General features: G+C 54.8%; 1 pseudogene; it reads right to left on the bottom strand.

The window, feature by feature from the left end:
- Positions 1 to 960: 960 nt before the first annotated feature.
- LOC117308113 (inositol polyphosphate 1-phosphatase pseudogene) lies at positions 961 to 2,287 on the bottom strand (annotated as a pseudogene).
- Positions 2,288 to 17,552: the final 15,265 nt, after the last annotated feature.

Below are 17,552 nucleotides of genomic sequence, written 5' to 3'. Positions count from 1 at the left end.
ACCCTCTCTCTCTCTGTCCCTCCCTCCTCCTCTTCCGTCCTCCTATTCTCTCTCTCCTACATTCAATCCATCAGGAAATCGTGTTGTCCCTACCTCCAAGACTACCTCCAGAATCCAACCACCCCTTGCCACCTCCACCCCTGCCACCTGGCCCCACCCACCATCGTCTCTCTCCTGGATTAGAGCTGTAGCCTCCCCATGGCCTCCCTGCCTCTACCCTTGATCCCTTCAGCCTGGTCTCCACACAGTAGCCAGAGGATCCTGTTAAGATGCAAGTCTCTGTTCAAAGCCCTCAGGGCTCTCACCTCACTAGTAGTGAAAAGACAAAGACCATGCCTTGGCTTATACGGCCAAACACATCTGGCCTCCATGTGCCCTCTGACCTCATCTCCTACCACTCTCCCCATCAAGTACCCTCTGTTCCCCCTATACTGGCCTCCCAGCTGTTCTTCCGTCACAATCCACTCCCACCCCAGGCCCTTTGCACTTGCTGTTTCCACCACCTGGAGCGCTGCTCCTTGGATAGCCACATGACTCCCACCCTCCCTCATTTCTTTGAAGTCTCTGCCAAAAGTCACCTCCTCAGAGAGGCCATCCTGGACCTGGACCCCCCTGTGTAGCCGTGCTCTCACTCTCTGTCCCTTTGCCCTGCTTTATAGCATGCAACACCACCCGGATTCTAGTACATCATATGTACTGGTTGGTTCGATGAGTCCCATCCCGAAAGTAAGCCCAGCAGGGAAGACACTATCTCTTTTCCTTACTGATGTATCTGGAGCCCCCAGCCCAGCGGCTGGGACACAGAAGATGCTCAATAAATACTTATGACAGGATGAGCCCTAGCACCTGCCCTAATGTCTTTTTTTTTTTTTTGCAGCACGAATATCAGTCATTTATTGACATTAACATTATGAACACATAATGGAAAAATGCTCCTCAAAAGAGGAAGGTGAACTTTGACTGTCAATAGGACAAAGCTGTCTTCAAAAGATAGAGAGGTGGAAACTAGGTTCACAGCTGGGTTTCGAGTCCCTGAGGATGGAGCTCGTCTATGTATGTGCATCCGCAGGCGCAAGGTGTCGGAGGAGGCGGCTCAGGAATGTCTCCAGCTGCTTCTTTGACCTGTAAGCGATTAGTCCTCCCTTGTTGGCCCACTGGTCCACTCCAGCAGCGCCTCTGTTTCCCACGTGGTACACCAACTGTGGCAAGTCAAGCCGCGAGTTGGGGTTTCTTTGCAAGCACCCTTTTAAGTCCACCATTCCCCCACCCGTGGCCCTGAGGATGGCGTGAGCAGCACAGGGTCCCACTTGAACGTGGTATCTTCTGAGAAGATGTAAATGTCAACAAGGCCGAGGACAACACAGAGGCGCTTGCAACCAGCCCCAGCTGCCCGGAATGTGCGCTCTCCACACACACGTGACAATGCGGCCTTGATGGTCTCCTTTTCACTTGTACTAATGACATCTGAGAATGGGTGGGAGCATTCCGCCTCAGAGCTGGGGTTTGGGGTCACTTGGCTCTGCGTTTCACTGCTGTTTCTTGTAGAGACGGGAGGCAGAAATGAGTGGATATTGGTCCCCATGTAAGAAAGGCCCCAGTAGCACTGTCCTTTCCACCTGAGGGTGTTTAGGTCTTGTGATACAAAAGGTTGGTTGATGACTCCCATCAGGGGCACCCCTGTCTGTATGTCATAGACACCAATTAAAATAGTGACACGCTGAAGTCCACTGGGGAAGATTCCTTGGTTGGATTTAATGTCAGCAGAACCTTTTATATACTGATAAGTTGAATGTATAGGATCCACCCAAACTCCCAAAGTGTCCTGTGGAATGTTGATCTCTATTGCATCCAGAGCTGGGTCACTAAAGACAACATCCTGATGTACAACCTTGGCTAATGCTTCAGATGCCAACTTGTTACCATTAAGGACTTTGTTGAGAAGATCTACTGTTTCTTCCACTGTTGGACAAAGTCTCATGATAATCTTTTCCCCCAAATCATTTGTAAACTCATTGGATTCTTCTCCAAAAATTTTTTCCCCCAAGCCTGGAAACTTGTTCTCCGTACTTCCTGTACCAGTACATCAGCCAGGGGCTTGAAATCAACTGCAAACTTCTTGTTCTTTTCTCCCTCTTTCTTTTCTTCTATCAGCAGCTGGAAGAGGGCTTGCACGCCCGGGCAATGTTGGCAGCTTTCTCAGAGACACAGAGCAGCTCCCGGAGGATACCTGACATTTCTGAACCTGGCTTTTCAGTTGCAGCGTCTGGTGGAATCGACACCCACCCTCCGGGCCATCAGCTTAAGCAATATTAAATAACATTTTCCTTTGGTCATTTGAATTTAATCCTGTGCAATTTGTTACAACTCTCATTCGCATCAAGGGAAACCTAACCATCATCACTCTTCCGGAGAGGCGATGGGTGCGTGCTGGTCGCCCAGCCTGGGGACCTGGATCGGAGCAGGAAGGGAGGCTGTGGCGCCGAGGCGAGGGGGGCATAAAGAGGAAAGCGTATCACCTAAGCCGGGATGCGGAGCCCACTGCCCTAATGTCTTGTAGGGCATCTGCCATTTACAGCATCATTACAATGACATGCCAGGTCCTGCCAACGGGCAGAGCTGACACGAAGATCAGGGTAATCCCAGCAGCAGCAGGGGATACTCGCTCCTCTGTGCCATGTAATCGAGTCTCCCTAACTCTGCGAACCCTCTTCCATTATCCCCATTTTACAGAGGGAACTGTAGGCTCTGAGAGGCAAAATGACTTGCCTGGGGTCAGAGAGGCAGCATGCATTAGAGTTGGCATTAAAATCTAGATCTGTTGGGCCCACAGACACCCCACCACAACTCTAGCTTCCCTGGCCTGGCATCTGAGCCCTCAGGTCTTCAGGGTTCCTGAGTTAGGGGCGCATGGTGCTGCCAGGTGACAGGTAGGGTGAAGTCACCCTGATGGGAACAGTGCCCCCCTCTCCCCGCCAGACCAGCCTCTGGGGGCAGCAGAGGCCTCACGCCCAAAGTAGGAGGGGCCAGGCATCAGTGACTACATCCCTCTCTGGCCTCGCCAAAGGGGAGACAGAGCCCTCAGCACACGTCACCTCCCTGCCATCTGCTGCTGGGACGCACTGAGTAATCATCTACTGTGTGCAGAGGTCTGTGCTGACACCGTGGGAACAAAAGGATGTCATCACCCACTCCCTCCCCACCTGCTGGTACTGTGGGCAAGCAAGCCCCTTGTCAGCCATCATATCATCTGATCGCCCCATAGAAATAACAGCTGAGTAATATCAGGCCCATTTTACAGGCCAAGAAAGCGAGGCCCACATTTTGTCAAGCACCTGCCAATCCAGGTATCTAAAGAAGGTGACTTCTGAGTCTCAGAAGGGTCAGGACGGGGCAGGTGCTGGCATGAAGAGAGAATGTCCCCAGGGCCAGGATGATGGCTGAGATCGCAGGAGGCCACCCCCACTGCCCTGCCCAGGAGGGACTGTCTTCACCACAACCCAGGCACTTGCTCAAGTCCCACAGCCCCGAGAAACTCATCCACTACCTCGTCTCTGCCCCACCCCCATCCACAGGGGAACTGCCTCTCCAGCACATAAGAAACTGGTGCCAATGGTGGGATGGAGCCAGCCAGGCCCAAGGTCAAATTGAGCAAGGGGGACAGACCAGGCTGTGCACATGCCAACGTCCTACTTCCCTGTGCAGATCACTTTCCTGTCCCCAGGCACCTCCTTCAGAGACGCAGCTGGGGAAATCACGCAGCCGCCCAGGACTCCCATGCTGAAAATATGGCAACTGTGAGATGCTGACACTCTTGTTCGCTTGAGGATGGGGGGCTGGCATGAGCACCACTGTGCCCGTTGGGGCTGCTCCTCCAGGGGCAGGAAAGTGGGGCTAGGGCGGGGAGGATGTCGGTATGAGGAAGGCGGCCATCTCCTGGGGATACCGGAGATGCTGCTCTCCCAGAAGCACCTTAGGGAATTAAGCTTCCCAAGAAATAGCAATTATTGATAGATGCAATGACTTTATAATTTATCTTCCAAACCAAGAGCTTATAAGATTGAAAAGGAAGCTGTTAATAATTACTCCAGAACTGACCTGGGAAAATCATGACATGGGCACATTAATTACTGAACACCTACTATGTGCCAGCATGAACGCTGGATACTTTGCGGGCATCATCAATCTTTATCCTCATAATGACCCATGAAAAGGCACTGCAGCCACGCTGGCCTCCTCCCTGTTCCTCTGTCATGTCTGAGTTCCCACCATGAGAGCCCTTGTCTTGGGCTAAAGTACTGAAAGGTCCTGTTACAAGACACACCCCCCACTGCCAGGACCCCATTCCCACCATAATCAACCCATTTTCAGCCACTGTGACTTGCCATTTCATAGGGAACAGACTTCAAGGTCAGGGTATGGATGAGAAAGAGGAGAAAGTGAATGGGGAAGACCTGGGACTGGGAAGGAGGATAATTGGTGTCAGGGGTTGAATAAATGGGTCCTAAGACCTTGTAGTGATGGAAGGAAGACAGAGAAAGGAAGTGAAAGGACTTGGATAAGGTGTAGCCTTCGAGGTCCTTGGTGAGCCGCATAAACTCCACCCACTTCTCTGAATACATCGTCTACTAGCTCATCCCACACCACACACCAGGCACAACCTGTTTTTCCTGCCTCCACCACTTTGCGTGTGCTGCTCCCCCATCCATGATTCCATCTGCCAATCTCAGCTGGGCAACATCCTCCCCACTCTTCAAGGCCTGCTTGAAACACCACTGCCTCCAGGAGGCCTTCCCTGATGGCTCCTCTTTAGGGTTTACCCCTCCCTCCCCTGGGCTCAGCACCTGTTCAGGCTTCCAGTGTCTGTGGAGCGAGGCCCGAGGTCCTGCTGCCTTAGCAGCCCACCAGCCCGTGCTTGCAGGGCAGTTCATCACCGAACCCCTCTAGGCAGCCACAACGGTCTCCCACCAGTGATGACAAGCGTGGGGTGCTCATAATGGTGCAGACCCTGGACTCTGCCCACAGAGGTGCAGATCCCAGGAATCTCGACGGGGCCAGGAATCTGAAGTGTCAAGTCTCTCCAAGGGATTTCAGTATGTGCTAAATGTCAAGGCCCTCTAACAAGGCAGGTGAGGAGTAAATATCTGCTGGAATGAAAAACATCTGCCCCCGACGTCCTGAAGGAAAGCCCTCCTGAAGTGCCTGCAAACGAGCAACAAAGACAACAGCTGACATTGGCTGGCGCTTGCCACCCACAAGGCTCAGTGCTCCTACCAACTGGGCAAACGCGCAAAGCAACCCCATGAGGCCGGTGCCATCGTTCTCCCCATCTCACAGATGAGGAAACTGAGGCTCACAGAGAAGTGACCTGCCTGAGGTCTCAAACCCGGTAAGTGGCAGAGCTACGATCTGAACCCAGGACAACTGGCCCCAGAGTCTACACCATGGTGACCACTGTGGTGTGCACTGGCCCTGGGATATGGCCACGAACAAATGACCCTGGCCCCAGTTTGCCTGCCAGCAGGGAAGAAACACCAAACACGCAAAAACACGTACTTTAAAATTATGGCACATATGAGGAAGGAAAAGAATCAATGCTTCCAGAAGACAACTGCAGGAGGACTTATTGCAGATCTCCCTGATGATTGCCCTTTGCCTCAATTTTCTCATCTATATAATGGAGGAGTGGGGCCAGCTGATCCCTGGAAACTTTCCAGCTAGCACATCCCAGGAATCCAGCTTTCCTTCCTCTGGGCCTTGTTTTCCCCATCTATACAGTGGGCTGGAGGGAGAGCTGAGTCAGTGGCGACCCCTTCAAACTCAGCTCCTGGGTTTCCCAAGGCCAAGTCACCCTGAGTTTCCTAGAGCCAGGTCTTCAGGTGTGCAACCGCCACCTGTTGCCATGGCAACGCTAGAGCCTAGGATGGGCATGCGGTGATGCTGGGACCTGGAAGTGGCGCCCTGGCTCCTTCCCTTCTAGGAAGGCGAGCCTCTGTACCCAGTGGACTCATTGAGCCAGGGGAAGGGGTGGACCCTTGGCTTTGCTGGCTCATCCAGAGCCCTGCTATCTCCATATGGTGAGGATGAGGGTCCCACCCCGCTGAAGACGACCTGCCATCCAGGGCCCCAGCCACAGCTGAGAGCCATTTCGTTCTTCTCAGGGCCCGGTGGTCACTGGGCTCTATCCATGGTGCTGAAACCCCAGCAGCTCTCCTAAGACAGGGTTCCCTTTGGCAAACACTTCCAGGAGCTGACTCTGCTGGGGTTTGGGAATTCAAGAAGGAAGATTAGTACCTGGGGACAGGCAGGTAGCCATGGCCAGTCAGGCTCCACACTTCCCAGCAGTGTCATCTCAGGATGGCCCTTTGCCTCTCTGTGCCTCAGTTCCGTCAATGTAAACTGGGGACAATAAGCATTCTGACCTCATGGGTCTGCAGTGAAGAGTGAACCACAGAAGTATGTGGTGCATGGAGGGGCCCAATGAATGCTAGCTACCAATGTTAGATTGTGTGCATGTTATTATTCGTGAGGCTAACTATGATTGGGTGCCTGTTGTGTGCCCGGTCTTCCAAGAATTTTACCTGCGTCTACTCACAGAAGTCCTGCAAAGTAAGTACTAAAATGAGGATAAGAATACAGACATTCTGGGACTTCCCTGGTGGCCTAGTGGTTAGGATTCCGGGCTTTCACTACCATGGCCTGGGTTCTATCTCCAGTCAGGGAACTGAGATCCCTGTAAGACACTCAGTGCAGCCAAAAAAAACAAAAACAAAAACAAGAAACATTCTGAAGCTCAGAGAGGTGAAGTTAGCTGCTCAAGATCACACAGCTAGTGAAGTGGAGAGCAGAGGTTCAGACCAATGGGCCTTTCAAATCACCAGATCTATCCCACTCCACTTCAGCTGTTCAGATGGGAAAACTGTGGACCAGAACCAGAGAGGGACCTGACTTACCACAAGTCCCCAGAAAACCCAGGGTCCCATCTCCCAGTGCAGATCTCTTCTCACTGCTCCAAACCAAGTTCCCCGTGGCAAGGTGAACAGGACTCCCCCATGCCCACAGCAGCCAGAACTGCTGTCAGGCAGCTCCCTCCAAGGTGATCCCTTTGTTCTGCTGGAGGGTCCTCTGCTAAAAGCAGAGACATGAAGTGGCCCAGAGACAACATGTGTCAGCTGCAGCCATGGGCCAGCGGCCACTCACTGCCCGCCAGTGCCCTTGCCAGCAGGCATCTAAGTGCCAGGAAGAGGGCGGGCCAGGGCAGCACTGCTGGGGCCCCTCCAGCTCTGGCCTGGTTTTCCAGCAAAGAGGAGGTCCAGACATGCACCCAAGCTGCTCCCGTCCCCAATTCCCTGCTGAGTGTAGCGTGTGCGCACGCACATATGCACGTGCAGCTATAGTTCAAATCCACCCAACAGAGGGCTCCCGGTAGCCTCAAAACCCCAATTGTTTTCCTTTAAGGAGGCCCGGCCTTGACCGCTGGTGGGGCATAAGGGGCAGGGGAGGCATTAAAGAGTGGGGGGACCCAGAAACCTGGCTTCCTGTCCCAGCTCTGCTCCTTCCAAGCTGGGTGACCTTGAGCAAGTCAAAAAGTTGTCTGATGTGGTACTGCCTGTACAAAACGGGGGTCCTTGGCCCTCGAGTAGGGCATCAAGGGGATCATGGATTGGAATGGGTTTTGAGACATTAGAATTGGTTGCTGCCCACACAGTGGTGAGAGGCTTAAAGGAGAATCCCAGGGATAAATCCCAGGTCCACGGCTGGGTCCTCCTTGGTCGCCTTTGCCCCAGGGTCGGCAGCAGCCACCATCCCAGGCTCCCCATTTCCCCGTGGGCCCCTCCAATTCACTTTTCACATAGAGGCAGGAGGGGTCTTTGGAAAATGTAAAGCAGAGCTGTTCACATACCTCCAGAGCCTTCCCAGTGCACTTAGGAGGAGGCCCGAACGCCTGGCTGGGACTTGGAAGACCCCTCGGGGGTCTAACCAGCTCCCGCTCTTCTCACCAGCATCACTAACCCTGCCCCTCCCCCTCAGCCCCCGTGGCCACCCTGCCCTACTCGCTCTTCCCTGAACGCACCAGCCCGTCTCACCTCCGAGCTCATACCTGTGCTGGTCCCCTCACTCGGCGCACTCTCTTCCTACCTTCACACAACTGGCTCCCTCTCATCCCACAGGGCTTAGCCAAAAGGTCACCTCCTCTGAGCGGCCTTCCCTGACGTCTAAAGTACCTCCCAGCACCGCACACCAGCTCTGGCTTTTGGTTTCTGCTGCCAGTTAGAGGGAGAAGCCTCTTTGCTGGCAAATGACAAGGGTACAAAATGGGTGTGCCAGGCAGCTTGGGGCATACAAGTGGCAGAGTAACAAGTCCTGACATTGAGGAATCCCTCTGCTGAGTGGCCCTGGGCATGTCACCTGCCCTCTGTGGGCCTCAGTTTCCCCACCAGTACCATGGGTCAGAGGAGTCAGTCTCTGAGCCCCTTCTAGTTGGCTGTGGTTGCCTCCATCCAGGCCCCACCCTGCTTAACCCATTTTTCTGAGGCTTCTCTGAGCTCAGACAGTTGCTTCCTGAGGGGCCCAAACCCATAAATCACAGATAATTCCCCAAGTGCGGCGGCTGCCGGCGCCCGGGCATCTCATGGCCATTACTCAACACCGGCGGGACTGAGGCTATTGCCAGGCGACTTTGGCCTTCAAGGTTAGGGTGCTTGCCAATCTAAGACTTTAGCCCCTAACAGACTCCCCTTGTCCTGACAGGTCCCCCGCCCAGCCGCACCCACGTGCCCACCCTGCTGACCCTTCAGTCAACAAGTGCTCCCATTACTCCCTCTGGAGGCAGCCCCTCAGCTTCCCAGGTCCTCACAGTGTGCGAAGGCTGGAGCCATCCTGCACCTGCCATTTATCAAAAAGGAGTCTGAGGCCCAGAGAGGAGGAGTGACTTGCCCAAGGTCACACAGCAAGTGTGTGGCGGCCCCTGGCCATAAAACTTCTGTTTTTGCCCCTTTCACCAGGGAGACCCCAGCCCAGGGAGAAGGCATGCAGGGCCACCGCCCAGCTCCATTCAACCCTGGGAAGACCCCAACTGGCTGTTGTGCCTGTGTTCACAGCCCCCTCTCCAACCTCAGGGGTCTGCTCCAGCTGCCAGGGGCTCCTGGGAAATTAAACCTCTTGTCCCGACATCCGGATCCAACAGGCTGCCTCCGTTCCCACTCTTCAATCTGCTTAAAGTAATGAGGAGAAAGCCTAATGAGGTGTTTCCGGGGAGCTGAGCCTGTACTGCCAGGAGGCAGGAAGCAGGGAAACTGTCGTGGTGCCCACTGGGTGCTGAGGACGATGCCCCAGTAGCATCCGAAAACACTGGGAGGTGGAAGCTGGGGTGACAGGCTGGCTCTTCCCTCAAAGTCTGGGTGGCCCTGGGAGAAGCCTGTCTTCCCGTCCATTCACCCAGCCAATATCTATCAAGCACCTACTGTGTGCATTAGAGCAGAGGGAGTGACGGGGGAGAGCCCAGTGGCCTATATGGAAGTGCAGGCTCTGGGCAGACTGCCCAAGACCAAATCCTGCCTCCTTCCTGCAGGAGCATTCCTCATCTCTAAAACAGGAGCGATGGACACTGTGCCTCTCTCAAAGGGTTACTGAGGGATCAAGGCCTCTGGAGGGGTTTGCACTGTGCCTGGCATGGAGTACTTGCTCAGTAAATGCCGGGTATTTCTATTGTCATTGTTGTTTTACAGCAGGTGCTGGGTTAGAGCCCTGAACGGGATGGATGTGGACTTGGAGCTCACAGAGCTTACCTTTCAGCAAAGGGGAGAGACAAAACTGGTAAAAAAAAAACCTGTTATAAATCGTGATAAGTGTCCCAAAGGCATGGGACAGAGAAAACCAGGGGGCCAAGACAAGGTTACAGAGGGCCCCTCTGAAAAGGACAGCAAGCTGAGAATCTTGATGGATAAGAAGGAACAGGGAAGGGTTTCAGGGACAGGAAAGCGCCAGGCAAGAGCCCTGGGGCAGGGAGCAGCTCAGTGCAGCGTTCAAGGACCTGAAAAGAGGGCTGTGTAGGCAGCCTCTACGCAAAGAGGGTGACGGAAATGCCCCAGGTTCTCCTAGGAACTACCAAGGAGCAGACGAATTGCTCCAGGAGGAGCCTGGGGGAGCAGTGGGAGGAGCTTGGGGAGGTCTGGCTCGAACTGCTCTCATGTGACCTTGACCAGTCCCCTTCCCCTTCACCCCCTGGGGCTGACTCAAAGCGGGGAGGGGTGCCTGACTCACTACTTGGGTGGCAGCTAATACTGCTACCCCCTCCACCCACTGAATCGCAGCCCCTGCATCAAAGCACTTTGGCTCCTGACCCCCTCACCCATCTAGCCTCCTGACCGCCCCGAGGGGCCAGACCTAGCCGCGAGGACCGCCTGGGGTCTCACGGGAGGCTGGAGGGGGGCGCTGTCTGGGAAGCAGCTTCTCCTCTCTCTTCTCACTTTTCTCAGCCCTGCCCCCTGGGGACTCACAGTCAGGGGCCCGGGTGGGTGTGGCCACAGGGAACGAAGTGCCTCAAGACCAGCGGAAACCCCTGGGTGCACTCAGGGGTGCACTCAGCTGGGTGCACGTGTCCAAGGCACTGGGTCTGGGGCTGGTGACGTAGGGAGCCCTGGCTTCCTCCCTGAGCTCCCCCACCGCCCCCACGTGCCCCACGGAGCGTGAGTCACTGAAGTGAAGCCGGCCACATGCAGGCGAGTCACAAGATGGGGCCTAGCCCTCAGCGTGTGTGCGGGTGTCCCAGGGACACCCCTCTCCCGTATCATCCCCACTTCCTGAACAGCTGGGATTTCCTGAGAGAGGGAGGGTGTGCAGGGACTGGCGGGCGGCCAGAAGGGAGGAGCTGACCCTGGGGACTGGGGGGCCCGCACCCCTACTTGGGGCTCCATTTCCAGAAGGTGAGGGGGTTGGGATCTTAGGCCTCCCTCTACCACAGAGAGGAGGCACCACCCCCCACCTTCCCCTCCCCTGAGTGATTAGCATATTCATGAGGGTTGGCATGAACATGAATATGCTAATCAGACACCACTGGCTACTCCCGGTTCCTTGCCTTCCCTGCTCCTGCCTCCAGCTCTTCTGTGGCCACAGGCTTCCCCCTCAGCCTCATCCTTCTCGCTCTCACTCCCCTGGCTCACCGCGCGCCAGCCTCGCAGGCTTTTCCCGGGTTCGAACTTGGCCTGCTTGCTCCTGCCTCAGCACCTTTGACATACTGTTCCCCCTGCCCTTCCCTCCGTCTCCACGTGGGTAGCTGTCACTCATCAGAGCTTAGCTCGACTTCCCAACCCCCGACTAGGTTGGGACCCTCCACTTTATCGCACAGTTGCATTTATTTATTTTTGTGGTAACTGGATGACTGTCTCCCCCACTGGACGGGCTCCCTGAGGGCAGAGGCCAGTCTGCACAGGGCCTTGCACACAGGTGGTGCTCGATACATGTTGACTAAATTGGTGATTTTTACTATTGTTCCAGCAGACTCCAGATGGGCCTCCCTGCCTCCCCCTTGCACTCGTGGCTGATTCTCCGCCAGCACCCAGCTCTGAGCAGACAGTGCTTCCCACTGCACACACAGTCTAAGAAGTGGACGCCTCAATCCTCTGACCCCCCCGCTTCCTGGACAGCTGAGGCCCCTGAGGCTCAGAGGCGTAAGCCACCGGCCTACACGATGCGGGCTGCGGAGCCCAGGGCAGGAACTCAGGCCTACCAGACCCCCAGTTCCTGGGCGGAGTAAGGGCCTCTGGGTGCCACACGGCGTCACCAGCTCCCCTCACGCCTGAGCCCAGGTGGAAGGCAACACCAGCCTGGGCCTTCTTCCCCTGGGAGAGGCGCAGAGGGTAGAGGAGTGGGCCCACCTGTGGGCCCTCACGGGACACAGTGGGGAAGGGAAGGCTGGGCTTAAAACACCCCTGCGTGGAAGCTCCTCCTTCAGAGGGGAGGGGTTATCACTACAACTCCTACCTCTGCTGCCGCAACCAACCCTTAGGATCCCAGAGCCGGGAAATGCCAGAGGAGCCCAAACCCCACCCTCCAGCTCCCAGTAGCCCCGAAACAGAAGGGGCTGCTGACCCACCTTCCCCTCAGGCGTCTCTGTTCACGGCTGAAAGGCTCAAGCCTCCCCTCTACCTGGACTTCCCTCCCCTCCTTCCTCAACTGCTAGGGGATGCCTGATCATCCTTCAAGACCCACATCTGGACTTTCTCGGAGCCCACCCCTAGCAGTCCCAGCGGCCTCCACTGCACCTACAGCTGCCCTCTGATCCCTTCCCACAGCATGGCGCTGGACCCAATAATGTCACTTGAATGAATTCTTGGGTGACTGGGCAGTAACTCCTAAAACACTCCATGGGTTCTCGCTTTGCCCTCAGGCCTGGAACATGTCTGACCTCCCATGGGCGTCTGAATAATGTGGGGCTTGAATCTGGGCCCTGTCCATTGGGCAAGTAACTTAACCTTTCTGGGCCTTACTTTCTAATTTGCAAAATGGGTTTAGTCATCCTGATTGAGAATGTGGGAAACGCTGTAGCTACTGAGTCTTACCCACCTCCTCTCCCCCATGTTCCCAGCTCCCCTTTTTTACCCCCAAGTCCAAAAGCTTCCAATGGATTAGCTGTTAAGGGGAGGCAGGGGTGTGGGCACAGCAGGGAGAGGGCAGAGACAGAGACTAGGTGCTGGTGGGGTGTCTGTGTGGGGTCTGCCGGGCTCCAGCAGCCCCAGAAGGTCCAGCAGGTAGGAGCAAAGCTGGACCGTTGTCCACTCTGGTTGGATTCAGGGCCACAGTGAGGTCAGGGCACATGGAGGGAGCAAAGGAAACCAGTGCAGGGAGGAGATGCTGATGGTGCAGCCTCCTCTGGGGCACAGCTGGGCCTTCCAGTTCCCCTGCCCCTGGGATTGCGAACCCCAATGCCTCCCCCCCACCCCAGTCCCACTCACATGGAGAGTCTGCAAACCAGGAAAGTCACTCAGCCACAAACCTATTGGTACTGTATGCCAGGCACCATTCTGGGGATTGGAGATAAGACATGAGCAAAATGAACGTGGCTAGTGACCTTGAAGTCCACTGGGAGAGATGGAAATTAAACAAACAACTGTATAATATTTCAGGGTGTGACCTCTGTCATGAGGCAAAATAAAGCAGGATAAAAGATGGAACAGGGCTCCTTGAGGAGGTGACATTTGAACTCAGGACTGAATGAAGTGAGGGGGGAAGCTCTGCAGGTATCTTGCGGGCAGAAAGTTCCAGGCAGAAGGAACAGCAAGTGCAAGGGCCCTGGGGCAGAAATTTGATTTTGATGCAGTTGCCAACATTGGTCGAGGGAGTGAGCACCAGATGGAGCATAACAGTTGTCAACTGGGTGACCTTGGTGGTGAAAAACTTCAGCTCTGTAGCTTCTGTCTCCTTATCCATCAAATGAGCACATAAAGATGTCTTGGGTGGTTACAAGGATGAAAATGGAGGAAGTCGGTGGAGGAAGTACCCTGTAGCTCAGGGCAACACAAAAATAGATGTTCAGTAAGTGTGGACTGGATTGGCAAATGTAACTGGGGAGGTGGGAGGATGGCCACAGGATGGGAGCGGCTCTTAGAAACAAGAGTCTTACAGAAGGGCTGTAGTCCTTCCCTCCATAACATTCCTCTTGACCTGATCTGCTAGGTCATGCAGGCACCTGAGTTTGCAACTCTTGGGAATAAACCAGCAATTGAAGGCAGAAGACCAGGCCCCTAAGAGGGGGCAGCTCTGAGAACCCAGGTCCCAGGGAGGGGGTGGGGAAGGCTTCCCAGAAAGGATGGGCAAGGGTGGAGGGAGGCACCAAAGATGGGGAAACAGCCTGTGCAAAGGTAAAGCGCAGGTCCAGACTCCTGCGTGTTCCGGGACAAGAAGAGGAAAAGAGAGAGAAAGAGAAGAGTGACAACATCAGTGATAAATGGCAGCTCATGTTTATAGAGCACATGCCGTGTGATCCTCACAGTCCTGACAATCACAACCACATAACCCTGAGCACTCACTGAGTGCTCAGTATGGGCCAGATGCTTGGGTCTTCTCTGTCCTTTTTAACAACCTTATGTACGAGGCAAGAACTCGGCATTCCCATTTTACAAATGAGCAAACTGAGGCTGCGGGCCGTTAAGCAATTTGCCCAAGGGCCTGCAGCCAGTATGTGGCAAAGACAAGACTCACACCCAGATGTGTCCCAAAAGCTCTCCACCACCAGGCCCACAGCCTCCTGTAGGAGAGGGCACTAGGGAGCCACAGAAGGTTCTAGACAGGAAACAAAAGTCATGTGACTTTCGTCCTGGGACAATCTTCTGGTGGCATCACAGGAGGGCTGAAGCCCCACAGTGGCTGCTGCCATGGTCTCAATGGCAGGGCCTCCTGCCTTAGTATTCCTGTGGAAGGGACCCCAGACCCCAGTGCAGAAGCCCCCAGCTCTGTAAGGCAGGGAGCAAGTACTCAGCAAGGCCTCCTCCCACCCACCCCAGGGGCTTGGGCACCAGCTCCAACCTGTAGCTTTAATTAAAAGGCTTTTTCAAACCATTAGCAGCAATAATAATAAAACCCCAAATAGGAACAATAAAACAGTACGACAGTCAGAGAATTAAAATGGGCACCTGGCTTTCTGCCACCCCCAGGGGGCAATTTGGGGCGCAGGCGGGAGGCACAATTTTCACCTCCAATAGACATGTCAGTTCCAGACACAGGCTGGGATGGGATGGATTCAGAGAAAGGGACCACCCTGTGTCAGGGACTCAGCTGCCCCCGGGCCACTTTGGGGACCCTCACAAGGAGGGCTTCAGCTGCGTGTCCCAGCCCCCGTCTTGGGAGTCAGTGTCCCCCTCCTGTCCCCCTACACAGCCCAACACAAAGCCAACAGGCCCTGCCACTAAAATCTAATTGGCCCCTCACCTCCACATCCACAGCCCCTGTCCTGATTTGGTCCACTTTTATCTCCCCCGAGAAACACACCAGCCTCCTACCAGGGGTCTCCATGTTCATCTGGGTCCCTGCAACTAAGCTCAAGCCAAATGCTGCCTCTACTGTCATCCCCTCAGATCTCGCCAGTGGCACCCTACCTCCTCTGGCACCCCCGCCCCTGCCCTCAGGGACACCCCCCTCTCATCTGTCCCTGAGTGAGCCCAGACTTTCTCCACCGCAGGGCCTTTGCACAGTCCACGTGGGAGACCCTGCAGCCCATACCTCCCTGACAGGCTCCCTCACCTGGTAGAGCTCAGCCTCAACACCACCTCCTGAAAGCCTCTGATACTTGCCCCCCTCCCCAGACCCCTCCCATCATTCTTTCCAATGCTGGAGCATTTCTGTCAATTTCTTGACTGCCTACGCTCCGCCTCACAGGTGAGATCCCTGTGAGGGTACGGACTGGGTCCAGCTTGTTGGCAGCTTTGCCCCCGTGCCTCGCACTGTGCCTGGCACACAGTAAGTGCTCAATCAATGCTTCCTGAACGATCCAGCAACCACGACCTCCCTGCTGTCTACTGAGCCCTGCCCTCCCTCCCTCCCTGCAGTCCAAGGAGCCACTGCTCCCCAAATATCTGGTCATCCTTGTGGGTAGCTGGGGGCGGTGGCTTTCTAGCCTCCCTGGGTTTCTTGCTCCTGAGGCCTCTACAGGTGGTTCCATGAGACTTCCAAGCCTTTGCTTTCACTCTGTAATGGCAGGGACCAGGGAAAATGGTCTCCAAGATTTCGGATCTAGGTTTTCACCCATTTCGGATCTAGGTTTTCACTGGCCACCCCGGTGCCAGCACTGAGCTGGGTACACAGGGTCCAGGGCCTGGGACCCACCCTTGGGGGGCTTACAGGCCAGCAGGGGTGATCAAGCCAGAAAGATCTGTGTTACAAAGTGCCATGGTGTGATAACGCAGGGCAGAGCGGGGAGTGGTTTGGGGGCTGGGCCACGTAGCCACACGTTCATTTGGATCCTCACCCCACTACTCACTTGCTGTGTGACTTTGGGCAAGTGACCTCACCTCTCTGAGCCTTAAGTTTCCTCATGAACATGTGGGACCACTGCATGAGGAATCAAAGCCACAGCCTGGGTAAAGAACAGAGCACAGAGCCTAAAGCACTGTTTGTGCACTGGTGGGGGCTGCTGGTGAGGGAAGATGAACAAGGGGCTCTGAGAGAGGCAGGTGTGACTGCCTGAAGGAATCAGGGAAGGCTTCAGAGAGGAGGTGACATGGGAAATGTCTTGAAAAATGAACAGGAGTTCGTGAGGCCTGAGGGGAAAGCACGTGCAAAGGGTGGAGTGAAGAGGGAGTGTCAGGGAGCAGACCCTCATTGTAGCCCCAGCACTAGAGAAGCCTGACTATGAAAGCCTGGGCTGCCACGCCCAGAAGGGGTGGCCCTCCCCCCAAAGGACATCCGCCTACAGAGTTGGGTTGTTTGTTTTTTGCTTTTAGTGTTTTTTAAAAAAACGCCTTTATTAACTTCTTATGAAAACTTTCAAACATACACGAAGGCAGGGAGAAGAGCCCCATTTATGTGGTGTATTTTAAGCTGGGTGAGTAGGTAACCCTGGCATGCGGGGCCCCCTCGCACTCTGACCTCTGCTTTCTGTCACTCTAAAGAGAGACCAGATGGCCTTGGAGAGAGGACAGAGGACTCTACTCAGCCAGCAGCTCTCATGCCCTCCCAACTCCTAGAACCAACCAGGCAAAGTCTGAACCAACCATGTTCAGACGTCAGAGCTGGAGGTAGCAGTTCTCTTTTACCAACTCTGGTGAAAAAGGAAAAAGAAAGAAAGTCTTTTCCCAGCCAGACTACATTTCCTGCATCTGAGAGGGTGAGAATTTGCTCTTGGAAGGAAAGAAAAGAGTCTCCTGTCTGGAGCTTCCTCTTTGAACCTCCATGAATATACATGGCGGCAGGCAGAAGGCTCTTTGAGATGCTAACAGGATACCTTACTTTGGGAAATTGGGGTCATTGGCTTTGAGGGGACCTCGAATGGTGCGGGGGGAGCTAGGATGAGATAGCAGGTGCTGGAGAGACTGGAGACCCGGGTGGCCAGCTCTGACCTTGGGCAACTCCTTTCCCTTCTGAGCCTCCATTTTCTCACCTGTGAAATGGGGACACTCCCTCCTGGGGCTGGCAGGGACAGAAGATGATGCTAAGTGACACACCCAACATGGCACCTGGTACACAGTAGGCGCCCAACACTTGCCGGTGCTTATTTCACTGAACCCAGAGCTGGGAGGGGCCACTGGATCAGTTAATATTGGAGAAGGATGGGATTGGCAATCCATCCGACCTGAGTTCAAGTCCTTGCTCTGCTAGCCACTAGCTCTGTGCCGTTGGGTAAGAAACATCACCTCTCTGCACCTCAGTTTCCTCATCCATAAAACATGAAGACTTCTGTTTACCTACCCTGGGTGCCGTGGGGATGAAAGGAGCTAAGATATACGCAAACTCTGGTCAACACTAACATACAAAGCCAATCTTATGGTCCTTGAGGTTCACGATCATGGCTTTGGCTCCTCGCTGTAGCCGAGGCCTGGGATGGGTGGGACAAGGCACAGGCC

This window comes from Tursiops truncatus, chromosome 15 (assembly GCF_011762595.2).
Source record: "Tursiops truncatus isolate mTurTru1 chromosome 15, mTurTru1.mat.Y, whole genome shotgun sequence".
Taxonomy (NCBI): Eukaryota; Metazoa; Chordata; class Mammalia; order Artiodactyla; family Delphinidae; genus Tursiops; species Tursiops truncatus.
This window is presented reverse-complemented; position numbering and strand designations above follow the sequence as displayed.